At 32.1% G+C, this 13,101-nt stretch overlaps 1 protein-coding gene across 23 annotated transcripts in view; it reads left to right on the top strand.

The window, feature by feature from the left end:
- Positions 1-13,101, top strand: part of LOC145287959 (disks large homolog 1-like) — a 909,452-nt gene that overhangs the window by 880,384 nt on the left and 15,967 nt on the right. The window lies entirely within an intron of this gene.

The raw sequence follows: 13,101 nt of genomic DNA, 5'->3' as shown, positions 1-13,101 counted from the left end.
TATTCTAATTTTGATCGATCATCATTAAATGACTTTGATTATAGAATGTTTAAAGAGTATTAAGAAAAAAATGAAATTCAGAGAATCTTGATTGATGTCTAAAAACTATGGATAAAATTTCATGCGAATTAGAACTATTTTTGGAATTTATAAATCAGTTTTTGTCCATATGCCCCCGCCCCTGCAACAAACCTTCAAAATACTTCAATGAAAATGAAAGTAGAAGGGACATCACTCATTTGCATAAAACTAAATTAAACTAAGTAGATAGTACCCACCTAGCTGCTGTGTTTCAAAAGTCATAACAATCTGTTAGGTGTTTTTGAAGTCTACTCCGCACAAGCATGTCTAAGTATATATGCATACCTAAGTTTATATCTGCAGAGATTATAACCAACTTCATTATTATTTTTTTTCACTAAAAGTTCTCACAAAGATCATCTGTAGAGATTACTCACTGACAATACCCAGGGATGTTCTCTGGAATCTGAGTGACAAGTCTCCCTAGATTTCCATTACTTTCCACCTCTTTCGATAACCAAATGATTTCATGTTATCGCAACAGCCATTTGCCATTGACTTCTCACTGGCAATGTCTATTGGTTTTCACTCAAATTTTAGTGACAATAAGCCTCTCTGAGATCCCAGTTCAGGTCTGTTCAGTGCTTTTGGTCTTTCCGTCCTTTTAACTCTCCACAACTATTTGGTGTGGCGCCAATCAATACGGACACTTGGAAATATATTTTGTAGAGATATTTTCACTCCTCTTTACCATCCAAATTCAATTTCTGTCTTTTCATGGTTATGGAATTTTCCATGAATTCATCGGATGTTTGTTCTCTTCTATAAACTTCCTCTAAAATATTTACTTCCTTTCCGCTCTTTTTTTTTTTTTTTTTTCTCATCTTATTTTTTGAGATAATAACTAAAAATCACAAACTCTATCAGGTTTGGGTAGAATTTCTACTTTAATCAGATGTGTAAAAGTCAAGAGAAAAAATTATAGTATTAAACTGAACGGGTGACCCCATATGACCAGATTCTAATCCATCAATTTTGTTGCGGCCTTTACCTCCCCCCCTCGGAAAAAAAAGAGGCAACAAGGAGATAGTTAAGAATATATGTATTTACATAACATACAGAAGTAATGTGTTGCCAGAGACTGCTTCTGTTCATAGTGCCAGGAATAGTCCATTAAGTGGCACAATAGGGTAGATCACCATAACTTCCCAGCAAGTTATGGTGTCCATTTATACACCTGGGATGTAGAGTTTGATTACTCAATAGTCACCTATCTTGGCAGTAACTAGTTTCAACATCCCTTAACTTCATTGGAACCAGTGTGGTAAGGTGTTTTAACTGTAAACTAAAGTTAGCATTTCAAATGAATGGTATAGAATTTAGAGAAATGAGAAAATGAGAAACGTATTTAAGTTTAAATGATTCTTTGTACATTTTTTTTTTTTTTTTTTTATATCTATAAGTGTACCTGTTTACTTACCTTCCCATGAAGGTAGAGTTAGACACAAGGTCATGTTTTTTTTTTTTTTTTATTTTTTTTTTTTTACCTTGTGGAAAATCCACCTTTCCAAAATGGGGCAATTTGGATTGGGACAAAAATAAAAATTGCACTGGAAAGATTTTTTTCTCATTAAGCAAAGCTAGAGCATATGAAGTGCAGTATTGGAACAGATACTACACTTTGATCTTAGCCATATAAGTGTCCTTACTGATTAAATATAATCTTTTCAGATTCAATGTTTGACAAAAAATTTTATATATGGCACAATTACATTGACACAACGTTAAGTATTTTGAGCCTGGCAATACCAAAATGGGTAACCATTTAGGAATACTTAGTGCTGTATGTGGTCTCCATTTATCTCAGCATTTTTTTCCTGTTGTCTTGGGCCTGTCTTTGCCATTGGAATTAAGCCATATCGACTCAGGACAGGAGTGGTTAAAGATTGTTCAACCCTTGCTTCACGATTCAGCATAAGTCATCAATCATCCCTCCAAAATGATCAGATAAACATCCTACACCAGAATTTTACATTTTCATATATTATCAAGTATATAAGTTTCAGGGTTTTTTCATTTTTATTTTTTTATTACTTAGAATTGGTAGTCATTAGAATTTCATCATTTGTTTGCTTGGTGAGAGGAGTTTATTGTTCTGGTCAATAAGAACAAAAAGTGAAACCAAGAGCTTGACGATTTGCTCTAGCAAAATAATGGGAAAGTTCATTACAACCCAATTAAAATGGATTGTGGGAGGTTTACGAATGAATCCTTATGTAGAAAGTAAAAATTAGGAATAGTGGAAGCAACAAAAAAAAAATAAATAAATGCATTACTGAAGCAGTAAAAGCAGTTTCAATATGGATTTGGTTAAAAATATTCAGTTCATGAAACAAGGCAATGTGTCAAAAAAGAGTTGACATTCAGGTCTATCGAGTTATGTTCAACCAAGTAACCAGGTTTGTGGAAGAGACCTTAAATGAGATTACGTGAACTTTGCCTCTTACAACTCAGTTGCAATGTGCCTTGTTTGGGGTAAATTAAAAAGTAATAAAATAGATGTTATGATTCTGGTTGGATCATCCTAAAAAGGTTACAAACATCCATACTTATACATTACACATCTTTCTTCACTAACTTTTAAATTAATTCAAAATCCCTTTGTCACATGACAAGAATCAACCAATGAGAGACTTCGATCTTGTACATATGGATAGGCGAAGCTTATGATCGGACTTTATGAAATCATACCTATATACGCCTTAGCAAATCGTATATCTACAATTGTGAAACAAATATTAATGCTAAATAGGATGTAACTATTTGATTTTTTTTTTTAATTGTTTTTTTCTTATTCCAATAAATTTTTTTTTTTTTCTATTAAACATGTCATAGTTAAACAGTTTAATTTTTTTTATTTTTAATGCAAAATTTAGTTTTAAATTTATCAAATTTTATTTAAGTTCTTACACTTATTGCTTTATTTTATTTTTTTATTTTTCGGAATTTTGGAGATGAAGATTAATAATTTGAATTATTCAGACTATTATTCTCGCCTTAGATTTATTCTTAAATTTTCAGCCGATGTAAGCTCCCATCATCTTCAGGTGTGTCTTTTTGAAAATAATATGGAAGTAGTTTGTTTTTATTCCACCAGTCTTACATTGGTAAAATTTTCAAGTAATTTTTCTAATTTTAGTATCACTTGATGTAAGGATTAAACTTTCAACCGTTTAGAAGATTGTGGCTTAGAACTGCTTATTACATAACATTTTATCCACATGTGTGACACAGTGGATAAAGTGTAATAGTTCTGACAGTCTTTTGAAGGTTGAAGTTCAACCATTACCATAAACTATACCTAGAATAAAACAAAAAATATCTAATTAACACTTCTATCCGATCATGGCAGACAGAACAAGTACATTCTACACCTGTGAATTAAATTCAACGTCCTCCTCGACATACATACTCTTGACAAGTAACAAAATCACACCCCTTCACTTTTGGGGTCCCTAGATACCAGAAAGTCTTCTACTCTAATAGTTTATTCTCTTGCCCTGTTAAACTTTGGAACTTCCTCCCTGTTTATTGCTTTCCTAACTGCAGACATTTAAATGTAATGTAAACAGACATCTCGCAGCTTAACACCCGATAATCTCCCATTAGATATGATCCTAAATAGTCCAACTGGCAACATACTCCTTTACACCAAAAACAATGTAAGAGAAAAAAATGAAAACTTCTGTTTAAAATTTTGTAAAAATTTCAAAGGTTTAACAAGATATACCCGGAGAAGGTTGGAAATTATGTTAGCCAATGGATAATGAGAATAGTTATTTGAATAATCCAAATAATACAATTTTCTTTCTGGTACCGCTTGTATCTCCTATGGTGTCAACGCACTTCGTTTTGTATTTTTTTTTTCTTTCTTTCTTTTTTTTTTTTTTTTTTTTTTACATGTTTTGCGTCTGATTTGTATCAATATTGTGATTCATTGTATTTTTTATGCATGAGTCACATTTCTCTATCGTTATTTATCACTCTTTCTTTAGTGTCTCTTCATTTTCTCTCTCTTTTTTTTTTTACTCTTTCAGTCTGTCTTTATTTAGAGCTTGAGTCAGTCATTTTAGTTTCCTTATTTCTTTCTATTTGAATGTATCCACACTTATCGGTATAGTTTTGTAAAGCCGAACATGTGTCTGTTTTAATATTATGATCACATATTTAACCTTCCATATACTTATGCATGATGGTGAATATTTGACTTGGCACTAGTTGAAGATATGTAATATAGATACAGTTAGTTTTTAAATATACTTAAATATATGAATGCAATTATTGAAGTGTATTTACTGTTGAAAATGTTTGTACCATATGAAAATTTTATACTATATTCTGTGCTTTTGCATTATAATTATAGGCACTTCTGCATTACACGGACGGCGCTATTGTTAGAGGACGATAACTCCAATTTCTTCTGTCTCAAATAACAGGGCAAATAAATAACAAGCAAGATTTTTTTTTTTTTTTTCTGAACACAAAACTATTTGAAAACCAATACATTTATTGTATAAAAATGTATCAATATATAATTGTAAAAGCATTTATTGAAAAGTCTGTAAGAAAATATGATTTTAAAAAAAACTGTTTTCGAATTAAAGCAAAATTGTTTTTTTTTTATTTTAATTTTTTTTTTTTTTTTTTTTGAAACATTTTTTTTTTTTTTTTTTTGAAACATTTTTTTTTTTTTTAATTAAAGTAAAATTATCACTGTAAAAAAATATAGTTAAAATTTTTTTGTGGCACCTGTTGAAGGATTAACAAAGTTATATATATATATATATATATATATATATTATAGTTTTTTGACCAAGAAGTTCTACCTGGCAACAGTTTAGTGAAACGCACTTAAAAAAAAAATGGTGTAATGCCGAAGTGTCTAATTATATATTAGAGCAAAATAGCATTTTAAGAAAAACGCTATTACATGCTGACATTTTATGTCAGACATGAGTAAGGAAAAAAATAGAAAAATCCAAAAAATGATAGAGTAGAAGTTCTGCTAGAACTATTTTTTACAAAAACCATCATTATTTTTGTATATTATCGATCCGCCATATTTTAATTTGAAATCACTAAAGTGAAAACAAGGGAGATAAGTCAGTTTGTCAGACGAAATTGACCGCAATAGTAGAAACCGGTAACACTGCATGAAAGAAACAAGATTTGTTACAGATTTTTCTTTTCCTTGAAATAATTTTGTTTTACTTCAATAAAATTCAGTAAAACAATCTGAAGACGATTCTTATTGAATGTGAAAATGTTTGTAAAGAATTGATTCTATTTTTTTTATTTTATTTTTTTTTTTAATTGAAAAATTTAACTTTGATGTAAGAAAGTATACTATTAGCTATTTCTTTCAACCCCTAGACTGCTGTTTTTTTACAATGACTGCAGTCCAAACAAAACAAAAGTAGGCAGGATCTGTTCTCAACTGTATAGTGTCATGACATTTTTTTTTTTTTTTTTCCAACTCAACCTGGGTTGATTCAATGTTGTAGTCATGGTAACAGCATGATATGGCTCTGTTAAGTCTTGACAGACTATGGATACCCGCTGTAAAGATGCCCACACATATAATTGTGAGATACGGGTTGCATAATTTCCAACCACACCTTTGCTGAGTTGGCACTGCTTGAGTCCAGTAGCAAGGAGAAGTGCAAGGTGGTTGGAAACTGTTGAGATTAGCGGAGAGCACATACAGCGCCTGGTATTCTTAAATGCTCACCTATTTTAGTACTCATTAGGCTCAATATAGCTTAACTTTGGTGATTTAAGGTAACCAGTGTGTTGACATGATAGTCAAAATAAACATTTCTATGCAAAAGTTGATCATATCTCTTTTCGACTGGAGATAAAAAAAAAAATGGCTACCATCAATTGTTTGTTTTGACTACTGGACTGCATTAATTTGCATAAATGAGTGAATATTTCATTCTGCATATAAAACGCAGTCCTAGTCACCTTGAAATCTAAGAATCAATGTGCAAAGACAACATAAGACTCTTGAATCATTCATTGCGATCTGTGCTGACTAGACAGTGGTTGGCAAGGAAAAGTCAAATACAGAATTTAGAACCCTGATATTAAAAAGTAAGAACTGACAAAATTGAATAAACAAATCAATCAGCAAAAGTTGTTTTTCTTTAATTGCAAAAATGTCTCCTTATATGAATCATTAATCGATTTTAATATAAGCAATAATTTGAATTAATATTATCAGAAAATTATTTGGTTCTCCAAGAATTCAACCTAATTAAGAAAAAAAGAATACAGACAAATCTTTGATGTACGAGGGGCGTGCAATAAGTAATGCCCCTGACCCACTTCCCATATCAATAGAGCAACGAAACTTGGCACAGTTATTAGTCTTTCTCTACATAGGAACCACCCAGAGTTATGCACTTCTCCCATCGTTTAATGCAGCTCTGGACACTGTTTTTGTAGAATACCCCAGGTTGGTCCTCCAACCATAACGTGACTTCAGAAATCAAAGCTGCATCATCTGGGAAACGCTTTCCTTTCAAAAACTACTTCATGGCTAGGAAGAGGTGAAAGTCAGAGGGTGCAAGGTCAGGAGAGTAGAGAGGATGAAGGAGGATTTCATAACCACTCGCCCGTGCTTCTGATCTGGCGACATGTGAGTTGTAGACCGGAGTGTTGTGCTGCAGGAGGAGGGTACCTTTGCTGATCTTGCCGCACCTCCTAATTTTGATAGCTTCCCTTAATTTCCTCAAAAGTGAAGCATAATATACTCCTGTAATCGTGGTACCTTTTTCCAGGAGATCTGTCATCACTACTCCGTCCTGGTTCCAGAAGATTGTGAGCATGACCTTGTCAGTGGAGGGCTGCACCCTTGCCTTCTTTGGAGGTGGTGAGTCCAAGTGCTTGCACTGCATTGACTGGGCTTTGGTCTCTGGATCATAGTGATGGACCCAGGTTTCATCCTGTGTAATCAGTCTTTTGAAAAACTTTGACTCATCTTCTTGACACATCTCCAAATTCATCCTCGAGCACTTGATGCGTTCTCGCTTCTGGAATGGTGTGAGCAACCTGGGAATCCATCTGGCAGACACCTTATGCATATGCAAATGGTCATGAATGATAGTTTCCACAGATCCTGTACTAATCTTGACATCTTGGGCTATTTGGCGAATAGTAATGTGCCGATCTTCCAAAATGACAGCTTCTACTTGACGGACAGATGCCTCATCAATGACAGAAGGAAGTCAACCAGGTCTGGGAGCTGTTTCCACAAACTTCCGGCCCTGTTTGAATTCATGATGCCAGCGTTTTACAAAATCATATGATGGGGCATTATCACTATCAGTTTCTTTCATTTCATCAAAAGTCTCCTGTGGGGTGCGTCCTTTCAAATACAAAAACCGGATCGCTGCTCGACATTCAACAGGCTCCATTTCACACCTGACTCAGTTCAAACACCTGTAAAAGAGAAACCACAATTAGTTCAGAGCTGTAATTTGCCATATAACCCGTGGAGATATAAATCATTGCACTTACAAAATTTCAGCTAGATCAGACAACTGGAAGTGGGTCAGGGGCATTACTTATTGCACACCTCTCGTACATACCTATCACAGAATAAAAATATATTCCAAAATCACATAAATTGATCAAGTAGTTATAGAAAAAAAAATTTTTTTTTTTTTTTCATGATTTTTAGTAATTCATGTGCATTATAAGGCTAATTTTGATCTCTATTTCTGTTTTGGGAGTTTGAATTGAGTTGTATTTCTTTAGCAAATATGGCTGACTGAGAGACACCATTGTTCTTACTTAAAAAAAAAAAAAAAAAAAAAAAAAAGCTATATCAGTTAACGTAATTTTTGGAGTATGACATTTTTCAGTCTGTGATGGGTATGTACAGCATAAAGATTTTTCTGTATTTTTATTTTTCAATTATGTTGAATCTTGGGCAAGAACCAATTATTTCCTTATCAGAATTAATCTTTATTTTTTTTCATGAGTTTGTTTTGTAAACACTTCTATTGAAAATATCCAAATGCTTAATGATGCTTATATTAAGACCAAATAAGATATCAATTGATCTATTTTTCTTTTTTGAGAAAATGTTTGGTCTTTTTTTTATTTATTTATTTTTTTTATAAAATGTTTCTCTTGACTTTTTACATCCAGTGTGTGATTGTGTTTTTTTGTTTGTTTTTCCCCAAAACTTATTGTGATATACTTTTTCAGAAGTTTTCTGTATTTCCTCTTTAATAATTACCAGCTTTGAATTTAATTTTTTTTTTTTTTTTTTTTTTTTTTTGCCAGATAACTTTTTTTTCAGTAACTCATTTCATTTGAGGAGGCCTCACTCTTTTTCAGTGATAATGAAGTTTAGCATTTTATATTTGTTCATACTGACAATAATTTTTTCTTAATTTTCAGTATTTGTGGTTGTGGTCTTGCAAATGTAACATTCATTGTTATGAAATCCAAATTTTGCTTACCTTTTTAATAGATTTTTGTAGGTTTGATGTCCGTTATTTGAACTCTTGTGGAACTTTAACAACTGAAAATATTTTCACTTATCCTAACACATTCTAATCAAGATGGGTAGGGTCTGTTACAATTTTTATAAGACTTTAAAAAAAAAAAAAATTACGCATGCTAGTGGAGAAAGCACAAACATTTCTCCCAATTACATGAGGAATAAAATTTATATAGGAATACATCAACCATAGTCAAGGGCGATCCAAAAGCTCCCATTTCACTGAGATTTAGACAAGATGAATTAACAAGAGTCATCTCCAAAATTCCGAAACTTAATTTGTTCTGGTAACAATATAGATGCAATATGTTCGCAAGGAACCACGGCATAACGGATAACGTGTTCAGTAAAATTCAGTTCTAAGCAACACACTTCGGGAGGTTGAAGGTTCAATCTTCGGCCAGGGTGATAGTAAGAATAAAATTGTGAATTATTTGAAGACTTCTATCGCACGATGACTGACAGAATGAGAGCATGCAACTCTTGTGAATAAAATAAAGAGTTCAATTCAAAATTCTGTTCAGACTCCTGAGTTTGACAGAAAAATTCCACTCAAATAGTCTTCTTAGAAGGAATAAGTATTTATAGGAAAAAGAATGAAGCAAAATAAAATCTATTCATGCCAATAATATAATGGAGGGAAAAAAGATATGTTCATTTGAATTAAGTATCAATATGTCGTATGGATTGCTATCTGGTTTTAAATTCTAAAATCCAACAAGTAAGTTGTGAATTACTTAAAGATATCTATCTGGTCATGGCTGACAGAATAAGAGCATGCTACTCTCATGGATTAAATAAAGGATTCCCAAGTGTGATAGAAAAATTCCCAGGTTCGACAAAATACACCTGAAGAAGGTCAGAGGTTGTATCAGCCAGAACATTGTGAAGAATAATGAAGATGACAAGAGTAGTTCAAATAAACAAAAAAAAAATAGAATATAGATACAGTCTAAGAAGTCAAAGACAACATCCAACATTATACTTTTACAATTTTAAATGCCTGCACATAAAAAAGTCTGGAAATTTATTTAAAGCACCTCATATGTCCTCTTCTCATCCATACAGCCTCTTTCTCACATAAGAGACGTTGCTAGTCTTTCTCTACTCTATCATTTCTTGTTATTAGTCGACTGAGCTCCAATCTATAACTCCTCCATCTATAAAATATTCACAACAAAAAGTTGTCTAGCTGCAACCATTGTAAATAATTTCCCTTTCTTCCTCTATGTATCTAAAACTAAATGAAACTTCCATGAGCAAAGTTTCTTACCAAGAATGATTCATCTATGAAACAGTACAGCAGGGCTGCTTCCCAGCTGACTGCAACATAGTCTCGTTTTCGAGTTCAAAGTTAACAAATTCTTGTTGAACTGACCTCTTAAATCAAATTTTGACCACTTTGAAGAATCGTTATGAACCCTCGAGGCATTGTCACACCTTTCACTGACAAGCTTGTTAGCCTTTATCCTGGAATTGCTTTTGAGTCTTAATAAGTGATGACAGTACATTTTTTTTTTTTTGTTAATGGATCAGTGAATGTGGTTATAGTCAGCTGACATTTCTGGCCTAGCGCTACTGGAAGTGGTGACAAGTTAAATCAGTTCCTTCGCTTTTTTTTCTCTCATGCCTATATCTCTCCTGTGCGTGTATTTTATTTTTATTCTTTTTATTTAATAATCATTGAAAAGTTTTTTTCAGTTGTATTTTAATTAAGAGTTATTGAACGTTTTTTGAGAATTATTGAAAAACATTTTTTAATATCTTTTAAAACTATTTTGAAAATATTATGTATTGGATATGTTTTTATTTTTATGATGTTTGAAATTTTGTTCTTTAATTTCGATAATTTTGTTTTTATACTTTCATAAACATTTATTATATAAATTCAAATAAAAAAAAAACATTTTTAAAATTTGATAAACATATATTTCTTATAAGATTTCAAATAAAATAAAAAACTTATTTAAAAAAATTTTCTCAGATTAGTTCATAAAAGTAGTTGTTGAGCAGAAGTACGGAAGCGTGGACGGCTCTATTCCTGATTTTTATGAATCATTCAAGATAACCTGATGAGATCTACACAGACAATGCAACTAAATTGTTGGATCATTCTATCGCTCCTGAAGGTATCTCACTCCCCACACAATCCTCTACCTGTATAAAAGCCAAATACATCTTTAAATGGAGTACTGTTGCCACATCTGGGGAGGATCTGCTTAGAGCACCTGTCCTGCCTTAACAGGCTTGAAAACCAGATTTGGAATCTAGTAGATGATGTCCTTTTTTCCTTTTTGCAGTTTCTTTCTCACAGAAGAGATGTTGCTGCTCTTTCGTTATTTTCATGGCAAGTGGTCAACTTAGCTGAAATCTTTGCCCCCCCCCCCTGCAAAACATTCACAACATACACTCGTCTAGCTACAACCACTGTCATTTCTCCAACTCTCTATCTGTTCCTAAGTCTAAACGCAAATTTCATGAACACAGCTTCTTTCCTAGAACTGCTCATTCATGGAACTCTATACTAGTGGGGGGGGGACTGCTTTCCAGCTGACTACAACATGATTGTTTACAAGTCCAATGCAAACAAATTTTTGTTGAGCTGTATTCTTACATAATAAATTCTTCCCAATTTCCACTTCAACCAATAATTAGTGTTGTCTTACCGGCCACCTGACACTTATTAATCTTTATCCTCGAGAGGTCTTTGGTCCTTAATAAGTGGTGACTCCCATGTAATATACAAACAAAAGTGCCTTGAAGGGCACTTTGTGATCAAGATCTCGTTGATTCTCTCTCTTTGAACCTATATGTGTCAAATACGTCCTAAGATTGAATACTGCTGCTACATGGAAGTGCTGCGCAGAGCTCTTTTCTGCTTTGATATGGGTACAAAAGCAACTTCGTAATCTAGTGGGAGATGATCTCTTCCCTACAACCCTTTTACCACAAAAGAAACAGTCTATCCTTACTCTGTATTTCCATAAAAAGTGCTCAACTGAGCTCCAATCTTTGTAAGACGTTCATAGCAAAAAGTCGTTTTCTACAGCAATGGAAAAGGACCAATGAAGAGCACCTTTTAACTTGTGCTTGAATAGTAAAAGAAATGATGGCTCCTTATCCCTGAATGAAACAAACTCAACTATTTTTAAAATTCAAATTAAAAATTAAAAAAAAAAAAAAAAAAAAAGCTCTGGGATGATTTTCAGATTGACAGCTTGTCTTTTTATTTGGGTTCACATATAACGCTACAGTGGTGGAGTAAAAGAGACAACTTCAGTCTGTATTAACTCCTTTTTATGCATCTACTCGGCTCACTTTATTTAAAAAAAAAACAAACTTTCTAACTTTTTCGATGATGTCACTCTTCACGTTATTCAGAGTTTTTATTGCCCGTTTTTCTCATTCCCATGTTTATCCCATGTGACCTTCCCCTCTTGCTAGACAACATATTGCTTCATCTGACTTGAATTCTTCTAAGGACATTTAAACAGATGAACACAATTATTTTATCTCTAATTTTATATAAAAGTCACTCCGTATGTGTGTGTATGTGTGAGAGAGAGTGAGAGTTCCTTATAGGTTTCAAAACGGCTGAGTCTGTCTTTTGCAAATTTCACACAAAGGTAATATTTCTGGAAGTGTTCTTAGATATGTTTTCTACAGAAATTCATCTGATAAGTATGGAAAATCAAAAAAAAAAAAAATCCAATCTTAAAAAATAGTCTTTCTTCTCTTATAAATAAAAAAAGAATTTTTACAAGGAAATATTTTACGTTTTACCGGTGTAACCTTGGCAGGTGTAATGTAAAATATTCTCCCTTAAAAATTATTTTTTATCTATAAGCAAAGAAAGACTATTTTTAAGATTGTCAATCCCAAATATCAGCTGACATGATATTGTAAACAAACACAGATGAAATTTGATGAATGATATTATCATTATTATTTTTTTTGTTTTGTTTTTTTATTTATTTATTTATTTATTTTATTTTTTTATTTATTTATTTTTTTTTTTAATTTTTTTTTTTTTTTTTTCAAATTAGTTGACCAGGCAAATTATTCCTTGAATATTTAATGGAGATTGATTATACATAAGCAATCTGCATAAATTAAAATATCATGTTTAGTCATATTGTACAACCGGGCAATGCTGGGCATCCAGCTAGTTCTCTGCTAAAATACCCAGCATCCAATACGCAATATTTGCTGTGCTAAATAATATATACATACATATATATATATATTATTTTTTTATTTTATTTTTTCTTTTGCAGACCACTATTATTTAATATTCATCAATAAGTTAAAAGCTTGCATTGGTTGACTCTCAAAGCTGATGACTAAAATTTATTTTTGTGGCTTTATTTCAGATTTTTAAAAATGTATCTTTGTTAAACATTGAAACGGTATTTTTGTATCTTTATTAAACATGAAAACGAATTTTTTTCACATCTTTGTTAAATGTTGAAACAATGTTTTTTGTACCTTTGTTACGCATT

The sequence above is a fragment of the Euprymna scolopes genome, chromosome 11, assembly GCF_053919585.1.
Source record: "Euprymna scolopes isolate OS-2025 chromosome 11, ASM5391958v1, whole genome shotgun sequence".
NCBI lineage: Eukaryota > Metazoa > Mollusca > Cephalopoda > Sepiida > Sepiolidae > Euprymna > Euprymna scolopes.
Note: the sequence above shows the minus strand (reverse complement) of the source record. Positions and strands in the feature narration are given on the sequence as shown.